The sequence below is a fragment of the Oryza glaberrima genome, chromosome 1 (genome assembly GCF_000147395.1).
Source record: "Oryza glaberrima chromosome 1, OglaRS2, whole genome shotgun sequence".
Classification (NCBI taxonomy): domain Eukaryota; kingdom Viridiplantae; phylum Streptophyta; class Magnoliopsida; order Poales; family Poaceae; genus Oryza; species Oryza glaberrima.
The window spans coordinates 12863767-12876864 of NC_068326.1; the positions used below are offsets into that span (position 1 = coordinate 12863767).

The 13098-nt window shown below is 47.4% G+C and overlaps 1 pseudogene; it reads right to left on the minus strand.

Annotated features, from left to right (window-relative positions):
• Nucleotides 1–9350: 9350 nt before the first annotated feature.
• Nucleotides 9351–10225, minus strand: LOC127767231 (uncharacterized; annotated as a pseudogene).
• Nucleotides 10226–13098: the final 2873 nt, after the last annotated feature.

A 13098-nucleotide genomic window follows, 5' to 3' on the forward strand; every position in this document is an offset into this window, starting at 1 on the left:
CCTGCCTTAACCCAAGGCCTACGATGATTCAGACCGAACTGGCAACCCGACCCTGGGTCCCAGCTCGTCCCAAGCCAACCCAGGCCAACCATTCCACATTTTAGTTATTAAGCAGTTTTTAAGAATTAAAAACACTAACTTGGGTACATTGCTAGGCTTGCCCATAACCGAGGGCGCGGCTATTCGAATAGGTTTTACTCTGATCAGAGGTGTACATCTTTACCCACAAGACACGTCTTCCTCACGTGCAACCACGTGCCACATACCACCACGGCATATGGACGGAAGACATGACATAGTTTCCAACCCATCCTAGCCATAGACAAGAGTACCGACCCAACCCACCTACGGCCGGAACCCCCGGGACAGGTAGGCAGGACTGAGCCCCTAGCAGCAGGACACCGGCCCTGTGCCATGACATCTCGACTACCGGGCCGCAGCTCGTGTAGCCTTCATTTGCCCTAGAGATGTCCATCGACCCCCGACTTCGTCCATCTCCATCCGTGTACTTTTGTTTATAACCAGACTGAGCCACAAACTAAGCCTTACCCACTAGACATGTGGAAGTACGGTAGTGCTTTGCAACAGAGGCCCGAAGACCGGTCCTTATGTGGCCGAGGTGTTACTATCAAACCATGCACCCCGAGCCCAGCCTAAAACCATTTTGGGGGTTTTGAATAGAGGGGGAGGTGTGCATCCAGTTCCACAATAATCCAACTATTCCAATATGTCCAGGTGATATGAATATTCCCAAAGTCTAGAGTTATAAAACCACCTAATGTTGCCTAATTAATCAGCGAAGCATCTACCTAAATTCTTACTAGTGGAACCATGAATAGAGTGCCCACTAGTTGGGGTTTTGTTTATTCTAGGGTGAACAAGGTAATAATAACAATAACAACAATAATAAGGTCATAACAAAGGTAAATAGGCATGGCTAAATAAAACAGTGATAATGCGGGAATTTAAATAAAGCGATAATGCAATAATTTAAATCAAAGTAATTTCATAAAGTGGGATCCAATATGTTCAAAGAATGATGTGACTTGCCTTGCTCGCTTTCCCAAACGTCGGCTTCAACCTCCACGAAGAGTGGATCTTCCGAAGCTGCAGCGTCTACACGACCAACGGAAAAGAAAAGGGCTTTTACTCTAATAAACTCCATATAACAAGCAGAAACAAAGTACAAAAATGGGTTCTTGACTTCTTAAGGAAAAATTAGAGACTTGAACGGTCCAATTCCGAGTTCAAATGGCCAAGTTATGGCCATTTGAAGTTTATATGGTCTTTAAATGAATATTTACGAATTTCTTCATTTAAATTTTAATGTAAAAATATATTTATTGCGTCAGCCGGGAGAGAGGGCGCGCGGACCGGGTCCACGGGAGTGGGACCCACGCGGCAGCCTCACGGTCCACGGTGGACCGGGTGCACCCGGCTCACACCGGCCGGCGCCGTGGGCCCCACGCGGCAGCCGCTAGGCGCGCCTGGAGGCGGCCACGTCGGCGCGGCCGGCGGGAGGCGGCGCACCCACGCCCCTATGGTCGCCGGCGGCGGCCATAGGCACGGCGGAGCGGCGGCCGAGAGAGGGGAGGGAAAGGGGGAAACGAAGCGGCGGTCCATGGCTCACCCCGGGTCGACGGCGACGACGGAAACGGCGACCGGAGCGGAGGAAGGCGGCGGCGCGGCTCGGGTGGACGGGGTCGACGCGCTCCGGCGGTCGGCGAGCGAAACGGAGGGGTGGACGAGGTCGGCGAGGATGCGGCGAAGCCGAAGGAGGCGGCGCCGAGGTGGGAGGTGGTCCGGGGCGACGACGGCGGCGGACCGGAGCTCGGCGGCGACGGCGGAGAGAGAGAGCGACGGCGCGAGCTCGATTCCGGCGAGGAGAGAGGGCGGTGAGTGGCGGAAACGGTGGTGGGGAGCTCGGGGAGGGTTTATATAGGGTTGGGAGTGAGAGAGGACGGCCGGAGGAGGGGGGAATGGGCGCGGGAGACCCGGCCGCCATTAATGGCGCTGGCGAGGTTAGGGGAGAGGTTTCCAAACGAATCCGAGGGAGAGAGGGAGGGAAAAATGGGGGAAAAGGGGGAGGGGATCCCGGGGAATAATGCCCCCCACTTTAATGCACGCGGGGACGGCGGGATACGGCGGAATCGGCGGCGGCGGCGGCGCTTGGCGCGGGCGGGGCGGCGGGAGCGGCGGGAGGAAGGGGATGACGGGTGGGCCCCACCCGTCAGCGAGGGTGGCGGGCGGGCCCGCCCGTCAGCGGCGCGCGCGCGGGGAGGGCCGAGTGGGCCGCGGGGGAGAGGAGAGAGGGGGAGGGAGATGGGCCGAATTCGGCCCATTAGAGAGGAGAGGGTGATTTTTAGGGTTTTCTTTTTATAAAACCTTTTTAACTTTGTTTATTTCTTAATAATTATTATTTGTGCTCTGAAAATTCCACTAAAATTTATTTACACATTTTAGGCTTTTAGTAAATATACAAAAATCCTCCAAGCCCTATTTGACTTTTAACTTTGCACATTTTAATTTTTGAAGGCTTTCACAAGCATTTCAATTATTCTAGGCATAATTTAGAGGATGTATTTTAGGGTCGATTTGGGACGCGATAGGGTCCTCTGAGCTGATGTGCAGCATACAAACCCTTCTCTCTAGGAGAGCACTGCACAAGGTCTAGCTTCCGCTCTACGTCCTTCAACCAATCGTCTGCTTCAACAGGCTCAGTAGTCTGGGAGAATTCCGGTGGACGAGTTCTCAAAAAGTCAGTCAGCTTGGAGCGGCCATTGTGATGTGGAGCTGGGTGATGCTGGGGGTTCAAAGCAGCAAGGTTCTGAGCTATGCTCTACAGGATCTGAGTTTGCATGGCCATAATATGCTGCGGGTCCATGCGAGGGGGTGAAGGTGGATGCACTTCTTCTTCTGCTGCAACATGATTTCCTTGGCTAGCAGCTTCTCCATTCTCTGACACTTCGTCATGAGCCTCTACATGGTCTTCAGCATCTTGGGCTACGTTGTTGACATTCTGAATTTGTTCTTCAAACCCGAGGCGAGCTGGGGCACGAGCATTACAACGAGGGCGTCCGGCCATCTGGTTTATTTGAAAGGGCGGAGAAAGGAGGAGGGCATTACATAGATGAAATTTATTTCATAAATTCAGAAGATTCCATAAGACAGGGACATGGCCAACACAAAGCTTAGCCAAACTTGACTGGCACACATCAAGAAGCAATCCAACATTACATAACCCACCAACACGCTAGTTTAACAAACCCCCGAGAGAGTTTGGAAAACGTCCTTAGCGTAAACTAAATGCCACATCTCCTAATGAGTTGGCATCGATACAAAAGGTTTGACACACAACAACCACTACACCTTATCTATAATTTTGGATTAAAGGAGATAGCAACTAAATTTTGAATGTTTCTAAGAGGAAAGAACATAAATGCAAGCAAGATTTGCAAGTATATATATTTTTAAAATAGTCCTTAGGGTCACAACTAAACGATGGTTTCGTCCTAGGGACAAACCTATGCTCTGATACCACCTTGTAACGCCCCGACATTCATTAGCCATTAACACAGCTAACTCACACCGGGGTGTTATGCATTACCTGTGATATATTACCAGTCCCAGGATACACTAGCTGGTACACACAGAATAAATGTGGAATCAAAGTAAACTGCTTTATTACATCACTGGGTAGTAGTCCTTACATAAGTTGCCATCATGGACAGGCCCATAGATGAGAAACACAACATTACAGAAAACCATAAAAGCGATGGCGCAAAAGCGAACAACGCGGAGAACTAAGCGACTAAGCGACTATGCACTAGGCAAAGAACCTAGGCAACTAACTTATTCCACAGGCGAGGCTTGGGGCTAGGCGGTCGGGTCGACGTCTTCATCTTCATACTCTATATATTATTATAAGGGGCAACGGTGAGTACTTAACATACTCAGCAAGCCAGGGGAAAGAATGACATGTTTGGCTTTAAACAAGGAGGGTAAGGTTTTATTTGCGAAAGCTGCCTTTTTGGCAAAGTAATTTATTTCACAGAACTCCTAGTGAGTGAGTCAAGTTTTAGTTGTCGGGAGGAGGCTCACGCCTCGACCCATTCCACAAGTTGCTTTGTAACAACTTGTCACGATTAACGAACAACAATTAATTTGTTTCCTCTATTAGCTTCTTCTCACAACAACACATAGTCCACACAGATATCTCAGCACAACAACGCCATCATCATGGCCCTAACCACACCTCGGTGTCGGACGACACCCCAGGTCACACAGACCCGTTCCTAACCACCCAGGTTAGCCGTCTGCCACACAGGCGGACTCTGGCAACGTCACCCTTCCTAATAATCACTTCTTCACAAACATTTTTCAAACAAATCTACGCTATGAGAAACACCTTACACTCGCCCTTCATCGTGGGCACGGCTATTCGAACAGTTCATTAATCTCTGCAGAGGTTGCACGCTTTACCCACACGACACGAATCTGACATCGTTTACCCGTCAGCAACGAAAGTTCGTGATAAGGCCTTTCCAAGGCTAACCCATGAAAATCGCATGCCACCTAGTTGGGCTAAGATCCATAGCCGAGTATCAGGCAATGACAGCCGTCATCCACTCAGGAAATACCGAGGATGCCTCCTACTCCTACCGGTACCACGCCACAATAGAGGCAAAAGGACACCCATGATGGGCAAAAATGTGTAACACTTCGTCTCCTCATCCTCAGCATTCCACCACTGGCACACCAACTCCCATGTGATAACAATTTACTTAGCCAGAGGCATCCCATAAATACCCGTGTGGTCGCACTGTAACGTGTTTGGATGGATTTCCCAAAGGAATCGGTCGTTAACGATAATACGTAGCCAAACCACAAAGGCATGACTCCGCATCATCACTACTTTCACAACACATTTTATTTCACAACTCCTCGGTACAACATACCGGATTTTTAAACATGTATGTGGAATAACCCAAGTTTCCCACACGGCAACACCGTAAGCATGGCTAAGCGGAACTACCTTGGTAATCGTGTAACGATACCGGCGTAAATATTTGTGGAGCTATCAAATGTATGGAACATCAACCTATGTAATATAAGTGCAACTACTTGGTTGGTCCGTCGGTCGTATAAACGATCCGAGGCTTAAACATGTTATTCGTGTATACTAAGCAATGCATTTTTCAAACAACATATCATTGCAAATATAGGGGCAATGTGATCAAAGAGGCTTGCCTTGCACAGGGTTGGGGTCTTCTCCCTCGAAAGCGGCGTCCGGAGCTTCCTCGCACTCGGGATCTAAACGCGAAAAGCGAAACTAATTAAGAAAAGGCAATAAAACTAGGTCAAATCAGAGAAACAATGGTGCCACTGTGTAGATCTCAATTTTAGAAAAAAAATAGGAACTTGAACGGGGTCAATCGGAGTTACGGTTGATTTTCTATGGATTTTCAAAGGATAAAAGATTTTCTGGGATTTTATTCATTGGACGGCAAGGGAGGAATATTCCGCTAGACTAACAGCAAAGGGAGGGGGCCCTCTTGTCAGCTATGCATGGAAGGAAAAAGGGGCTGGGGCCCGGCTGTCAGTGGTTGAGGAGGGAGTCTTCTTCCTCCTCTCGCCTGCTCGACTCAGCCTGGGTGCAGGATGACGACACGCCGCGGTGACGGGATGCGGCGAGGCGACCAGCAGCCGAGGAAGGTGGCGGCGGACCCCGGCGAGTCTCCGCCGGCGACGGCGGCGCTGGAAGACTCGGCTCGGCTCGGCTTCTTCTTCCTCCTCGCTCTGCTTCGGCCAGCTTGGTGCAGCATGACGACGCGCCGCGGCGACGGGACGTGGCGAGGCAACCGGCGGCCGAGGAAGGCGGTGGCGGCTCTCGGCGGAGCTCCGCCGGCGACGGCGGCGCTAGAAGGTGGAGCACAGCGGCTCTGGCTGACGGCAACAGAGAGCAAAACGAGAGAGAGGAAGAGGAGAGAGAGAAGAGATTGATGGCGATGGTGTGAAGGAATTGGAGGTCGGGTTTGCCTCCTTTTATAGGCGGGTGACGCGGTGTCGATCTGGCAGTCTAGACACGGAGCTCCGGGGGTAGCTGGCTAGTGGCTAGGGTGGGATTCCGAGGTGGAGAGGACGGCGACGCGACGAAGTGGCGTCACGCACTGGTGGCGACGCGATGTGAAGCGACGCACAAGACCGAGGATGGACGGCGATGGTGATGGCGCGACGCGACGCGATACAATGCATGGAGAGCGGGTTTGGCAGCGATGCAACATGAATGACGCACGGCCGACGGCGGCTATGATCGGGAATCGAGTGGTAGGGCTTAGGGATGGCAATTTTACCCACGGGTCTGGGTATACGCCGATACCCTACCCGATGGGCACGGGCATGGGTATAAAGTTTTGTCCATGGGCACGCCCGCCCGAAACCCGAAAGTTTAGTGTGCAAGAACTGGGTAGCAAATTTTACCCGTGGATAATCCATGCCTGACCCGATATAAGTATTAGTATTGATTCTTGGGCCATCTCTTTATTTTCATTCTCCTTCATATTAGCCCATTTGGCCCATTACATATATACAACCAACTAACAACCAAACCCTAACCTAATATCCCCATTCCCAGATCCCCTTCAACTTCAAGGCGACGGCGGCTGGCGGCTGGCAGCTGGGCGACAACTTTGGGCGGCGGCGACTCAAGGCGACGGCGGTGGCTCTAAGGGCGACGGCGGCGGCTCTGAGGGCGACGGCGGCGGCGGCGACTCTGAGGGTGACGGCGGCTGCTCAAGGCGACGGCGGCGGCATGGAGGACTCCACGTCGTCACATGGAGGCAGCCGTCGAGCTCCGCCTCCTCGCCTCCTCCGCTTCCTCGTCGCCGCCGGCCCCCTCCTCCACCATCGCTTCGCCTCCTTGCTTCCTCTACTTCACGGGCGGCGCGGGCGATGGCCGGCGGCGCAGCGGCACGGGCGGTCGGCGGCCAACGATGCTGCTGCACATGGGCGGCGGCCGGCGACGCGGCGGTGGTTGGCGACGCAGCGGCGTAAGCCAGATAACCATCGGGCATGCCCGTGCCCGACGGGCATGGGCACGGGCATGGGATTTTGCCCGATAGGTTTTGCGAGCGTGGGTCGGGCACGGGCACGTGGGTCTCGGGCCGGGCATGGTTTTGCTCTGCCCGTGCCCGACCCGACCCATTGCCATCCCTAGTAGGGCTAGGGAACGACACGACGTGTGCGTCGTCATACGGCGGTGGCGATGGAACGCGAGAGAGAGGGAGAGATGCAGCCGCGGCTTAGCGGATAAGCTCCTCCGCGTCAAAGTAAACGAGAACGGATAAGCAAAGACGATTGGATAAGAGGATGACTCGGCCTAGGGTTAGGGGTGACGAAGGGTGAGGTGGCGGCCGTTATCGGTGGGCGTCGACGCGACGAGCGATGGGACGGCGACGCAATGGATGGAGTGGACGGCGATGGGATGGGGGTGACGCGGGTCGACGTGGCTCCGTGTCTCCCGGAGAGAAACCGGAGCAAGGTCGGGCTTGGCGCGACGCGGCTTCAGTTTTGGCGCGGCGCAAGCATTGGCTTGGTGCGGAGGTGGTCTCGGCACGACGCGCGGTGCACGGGAGGGTGGCTTGGTGCAATGCGGCTCGGGCACGAGGCGAAAGCGGTGCGACGCTGGGTGAGACATTTCGTCGAACATCTGGCGTGCGTGAGCTGGCTGGCCTGAGGAAGGATATAAACAGTAGTGGGCCGAGTTGGGCCGGCCTGCTCGGGGAGCTGAAGAGAGGAGGGATGGAGGGGAGTTGGGCCTGGGAGAGAAAAGAGAGAAGGAGGCCCAATTCGAACAGTGAGCTTTCACAATTTTCAAGAGATTTGTAGAGTTTGAATTTTGAGGAGATTTCAATGGATTTGAATTTGAATTTGACCTAGGGTATCACAGGTATTTGAAGGAAATTGATAGGAGAGGATTAAGATGTAATTTGGCACAAAAACAACAAGATCCAAATTTAACTCCAAATTTTAAATGACAAGATTTTAAATAAAAGCACATAAAATATGGGTGCTACAAGTTTCCCTATGGTTTATACTCTGGAATGATCGATCCAACGCGTGTAACACGTACATGGGGCTCCTAGTTAACGCATCTGCACCAAGTGCAGAGCCGGCGCACTCTCCGCTCCCCCATGACAATAAAGATTAGACGGCGGACGGGTCGTACAGGAGTACAGTGGCAGCGTTTGACGGAATTTCTAAAAATTTTAAAAAATTAAACCCAACGAGACAATAAACTCTAAAAAGTAAAAACTACAAGATCCAATTTTTAAAGGATCGGGCTTCTCAAAAGTAAAAAAGATAAACCCCAATGATAATCATGTTTGATTTTAAAATCTCAATAACAATAAAGAAAGAGGCAGCGGGCGAGCCGTAGAAGCGGGCGAGCCGTAGAAGAGTACAGTGACAGTCGCTAACGTTTTGGTGAAACTTTCTAGAAAGTAAAAAAAATGTTTTTTTTTTTAAAATACCAATGAAAATAAAAAAAAGAGACAGTAGACGGCCGTAGAGGAGTATAATGGGAACGTTTGATGGGACTTCTAAAATTATAAAAACAAAACCCAACAGGATAATAAACTCTAAAAACTATAAGATCCAATTTTTAAATGTTACAAGGAGAATGAATAGAAACATTGGTAGCTCAAGCAAGCAAATAAAGAAGAAAGAAGGATATAGCATAAGTAAGGGGTAGCAACTAGTGTGATTTTTAAAAACTATAACTTTAGAAACACGAGGACGATAAGATTTGGTCTTTCAAAGTCTTAATACAACGAGATAACTATTTAATAAATTTTAAGTAAAATCATATTAAAAATATATAATTTTGTATGGGTGCTAGCCGCGCAATTGCGCGGGTTACCTAGCTAGTTCTTATTAAACTAGTAAATAGTGATCATAGGGAGACCATCTCTTACAAAAATATTGTAAGTTATCCCTTATTCAGATAAAATACAAAATGGATAAAAAGAAGGATGCCAGCACTAATATTAGTCAGAACACAGCATCGATGGTAGTGGCATTAGATGTGTAACATTTTGATCTGTGAGGGATCATTTGGAGTTGCACTTTTCCATTGCTGCCCTTATTTGCATTGGCATTGGCATCGCCGACGTGTGGCACTACCTCCACACCTGTAATCACGGCAATTGGTCCATCCCCAAAGTCGCTGTTGCTGCGGAAGAACCTGCGATGCAGAACCTGCCTGAGCCAAGGTTGACAAGTTGAGGATCCTTGCATTCCCTCCATTCCTCTGGCAGGTTGAGTTCCTTCCAAGGGCCCACAAGCTGTGGCTAGGAGTCCATGGCAGAGAGGTCAGCCGCAGCCAAGTGCCGGGCGTCAGCAGAGAAGCCAAACCAGAGGTTGAACTCGGGCACATAATCAATCCTGCCATGGAATGGCAGTGTCCACTTGCCGACTTCGCTCCGTGTGTGGCTTGCTGTCTCCAGGCAGTAGGTGCCGACGCCATTGACAGATAAGCAAATGTGTGAGCCACCGCCAAGCACAGCGTAGGAGCTGATCTCTGGACTGCTGCAGCTGTGCCAGTGCTTGGGTTCACGGACAAAAGACGGAGGTGGGAGTTGATGGCTGTGTCAGGCCTTTATGTAGGAGGACATTGCAGTTTTGCGGTATATGAAGGCCTCAAACTGATCGCTGTTGGAGCCCAACTCCGGTTTGGGAATCCTCTCCATGACAAAGAGGCTGCTGCCATAGCCATCATGGTCATGGTCATTGTCAGCGTTGGCATTGGAAACGAAGACAGCCAAGGGCATCGACTTGGGCTTGTGAAGACCGGGCATGGTTCCTACTTCCTACCTGGCACGTATCTGCATCGACGAGGAACGCGCGGCCAGACTGATCTGTGCAAATCACCTCGCGGCCCTAGCAAGCGGGAAACAGTCGATCTTCGATGGGATTGGTCTTAGAAAGCTGAAGCTCGGAAGTTGATGCCGGAGAAGGGAAGCCCCATGCTCTCCATCATTGTGGCCGGCTGATTAAACTTTTGCTTGAATTCGTCAGCATTCTGTGCTGGTGGAGGTGTTGCCGGATAGAATAACCGCTGGTGCATCAGGTCGAAGCAGCATAGCGATTTGACACTAGGGATGCAGTGGTTGCCCACGATCAGATTAAGAAACCGCCGCGAGAAATCAATCATCGACGGAGACATACCAAAATATCTTCAAAGCAGGGGAGATAATTAAAAAACGGGTGGATTATTTGCAGGGAAACGAGGGGATCCCTTTGTCGAGAGGCGATTAAAAAAACATGAATATTAGGGAAGAACCTAATATCAAATAATTAGAAGGAGTGATGCTTTGAACCCAGATCATCTACTATACCACCTTGTGAAGCTAGTCTAAAGACCCCTTGACGTTTCTTGTCGATTTAAGCAGTACTCTCTCCGTTTCAGGTTATAAGACATTTTAACTTTTGTCTAAGCCAAACTACTCTAAGTTTGACTAATTTGTAAAAAAAAATAGTAATATTTTTAACACAAGACTAATATATTATGAAAATTTATTCAATTATAGATTTAATAAAGCTATGATGGTGTTATAAATAGGGGGGCCCTAATGGGCGGGCGATCGCCACGCGATCGATCCAGCGATCATATCCGCCCCCTCCCCCTATACTCGATACATTTCTGCCTCCTCTCCCCCCTTTCTCCTCCCCTTCTTCTCTTCCTACCACAGTACACCACACAAATTTTTTTAAAAAAACAAAAAGTTAGAAAAATTTACATATAGAAATACTATATATAAAAAATGTGAATTCAAATTCAAATTTGAATCGGGTATGTAAACTTTTGACATATAAACTTTGGGTCTATAAACTTTAGGTGTATAAACTTTAGATGTATAGAAATACTATATATAGAAAATATTTGAATTTAAATTTAAACTTGAATCGGATATAATTCAAATTTAAATTTGAATCGGGTATGTAAACTTTTGACTTATAAACTTTAGGTCTACAAACTTTAGGTGTATAAATTTTAGATGCATAAAAATACTATATATAGAAAATATTTGAATTCAAATTTAAATTTGAATCAGATATAATTCAAATTCAAATTTGAATCGGGTATGTAAACTTTTGACTTATAAACTTTGGGTCTATAAACTTTGGGTCTATAAACTTTAGATGTATAGAAATACTATATATAAAAAATATTGAATTCAAATTCAAATTTGAATCGGATATATAAACTTTTGGTCTCTAACTTTAGATTGTGTAAACTTTGGGTCTTTAAACTTTAAATGTGTAAACTTGAGATGTATAAACTTTAGATGCATAAATTTACTAAAATAGGAAAGTAATGCGGTGCCAAAAAAGGAAACTAGTGGAGGAAGGGAGGGGGGAGGGGAATTGATCGCTACCCCCGTCCCAGGCGATCGATCGCCGATTAGGATTTTCGGTTATAAATATTACTATTTTTTTCGATAGAGTTAGTTAAAGTGAGAGTAGCTTGACTTTCACTAAAGTCAACACGGAGGTAGTACATACCAAGATCCAGGAGGCAATTGTGAGGAAGGAAGAAAGAGTACCTGCAAAGTCGATTGCACGTCCTGTCCTGCGATGCAATCGATCTTCAGTCTGCGGAGGTGCCTTCAAATCCAAGAGCCAAAGATGGCATCAGAAAAGCCTAGCGAATAAATTCCACATATAAACAATTTGGCTTTCGATCAAATAGGAAGAAGATGACACAGATCCACAAGCGGGGAACCTGAGGGAGGCGAAGGGAGAAGAGGGCCAACGCCAGGGCAGCAAGCAGCAGAATGCCGTCGGGCAGGGGAGGAGGTTTTCGGGGATCGCTAGTAGTTGGTGCGTATGCGCTGCCGGCGAGAGTTTTCGTTGGGTTAAGATAGTTAGACTAGTATTAGTCATAGATAACCACAATTTGAGATAATGACAGTTGTAGATAAAATTTTATTTTTTCCGCGAGATTTTTATAACCAACAAAATGAAAATAAAATCTATATCTGAAGTCAAAATTTGATAATTTTAAACCCGGATTTGAAAACTTTCAACTCAAAATTTAAATTTTTAAGTCAAATTTGAAAACATTCAAATCAAGATTTGAAAACTTTCAAATCAAGATTTGAAAACTTTCAATTCAGATTTTAAAACTTTTAACTCAAGATTTGAAAACATTCAACACAGATTTAAAAATATTCGATACGATATTTGAAAACTTTCGACTCAAATTTAAAAACTTTCAAATTAAATTTGAAAATTTTACGTTAAGATTTGAAAATTTTCAAGTGATGATTTAAAAACTTTCAACTCAAAACATTTAAAAAAATACGTGTGCTAAAGATTAAAAAAAATAATCAGAAAAAATGCGAAAAAAAATCGCCTAAAAAAACATAAAAAAAGGGAGTGGGAGGAGGCACCGCCAGCTACGCGCGCGAATCAGGGCCTGTTTACTTTGATGCCAAAAAAACCTTAATGCCAAAATTTTGTCATAGTTGCCAAAATTTTTGGCAACTTGTCAAAATTTTGGTAGGATTTCTTATATAGTTACCAAAATTTGGCAGCAAACTAAATATAGCCACTTTTTTTTTAACAACTTTACTAAAATTTGATAAGGTTGAAAATGACATCAAAGTGAACAGGACCTCAGTATTTCCAAGGTTTTCGTGCGCCTTAGCCACTCGAAACTGGTTATGCTCATGGGCCCTGCTGTTTGAGCCTTAGCCACAAGAAAGACTAAAGTATATTTTAGAACCCTCAACTCCCCAGTCTGATTCGCATCCCGCGATACCTCCACAAGCCGGCCGTTCCCCTGGAATTTGATCGGCCCATGTGGTACGTTAAATTTGTGAATAAAAATGTGTCACCATTCTAGAGGAGCCAAAAAAAATTTTAAAACATGAGAAAAACGGAGTGGCATCAAGTCTTATTAATTATTATCTGATGATTTCTCCAAGATCTCAGATTATACAATATTCCATATTTTATTTACTCACGGAATTAGATAAACAATCACAGTTTTTGTAACACATCCATCACATTGAATATTTCAGATCACCCAAA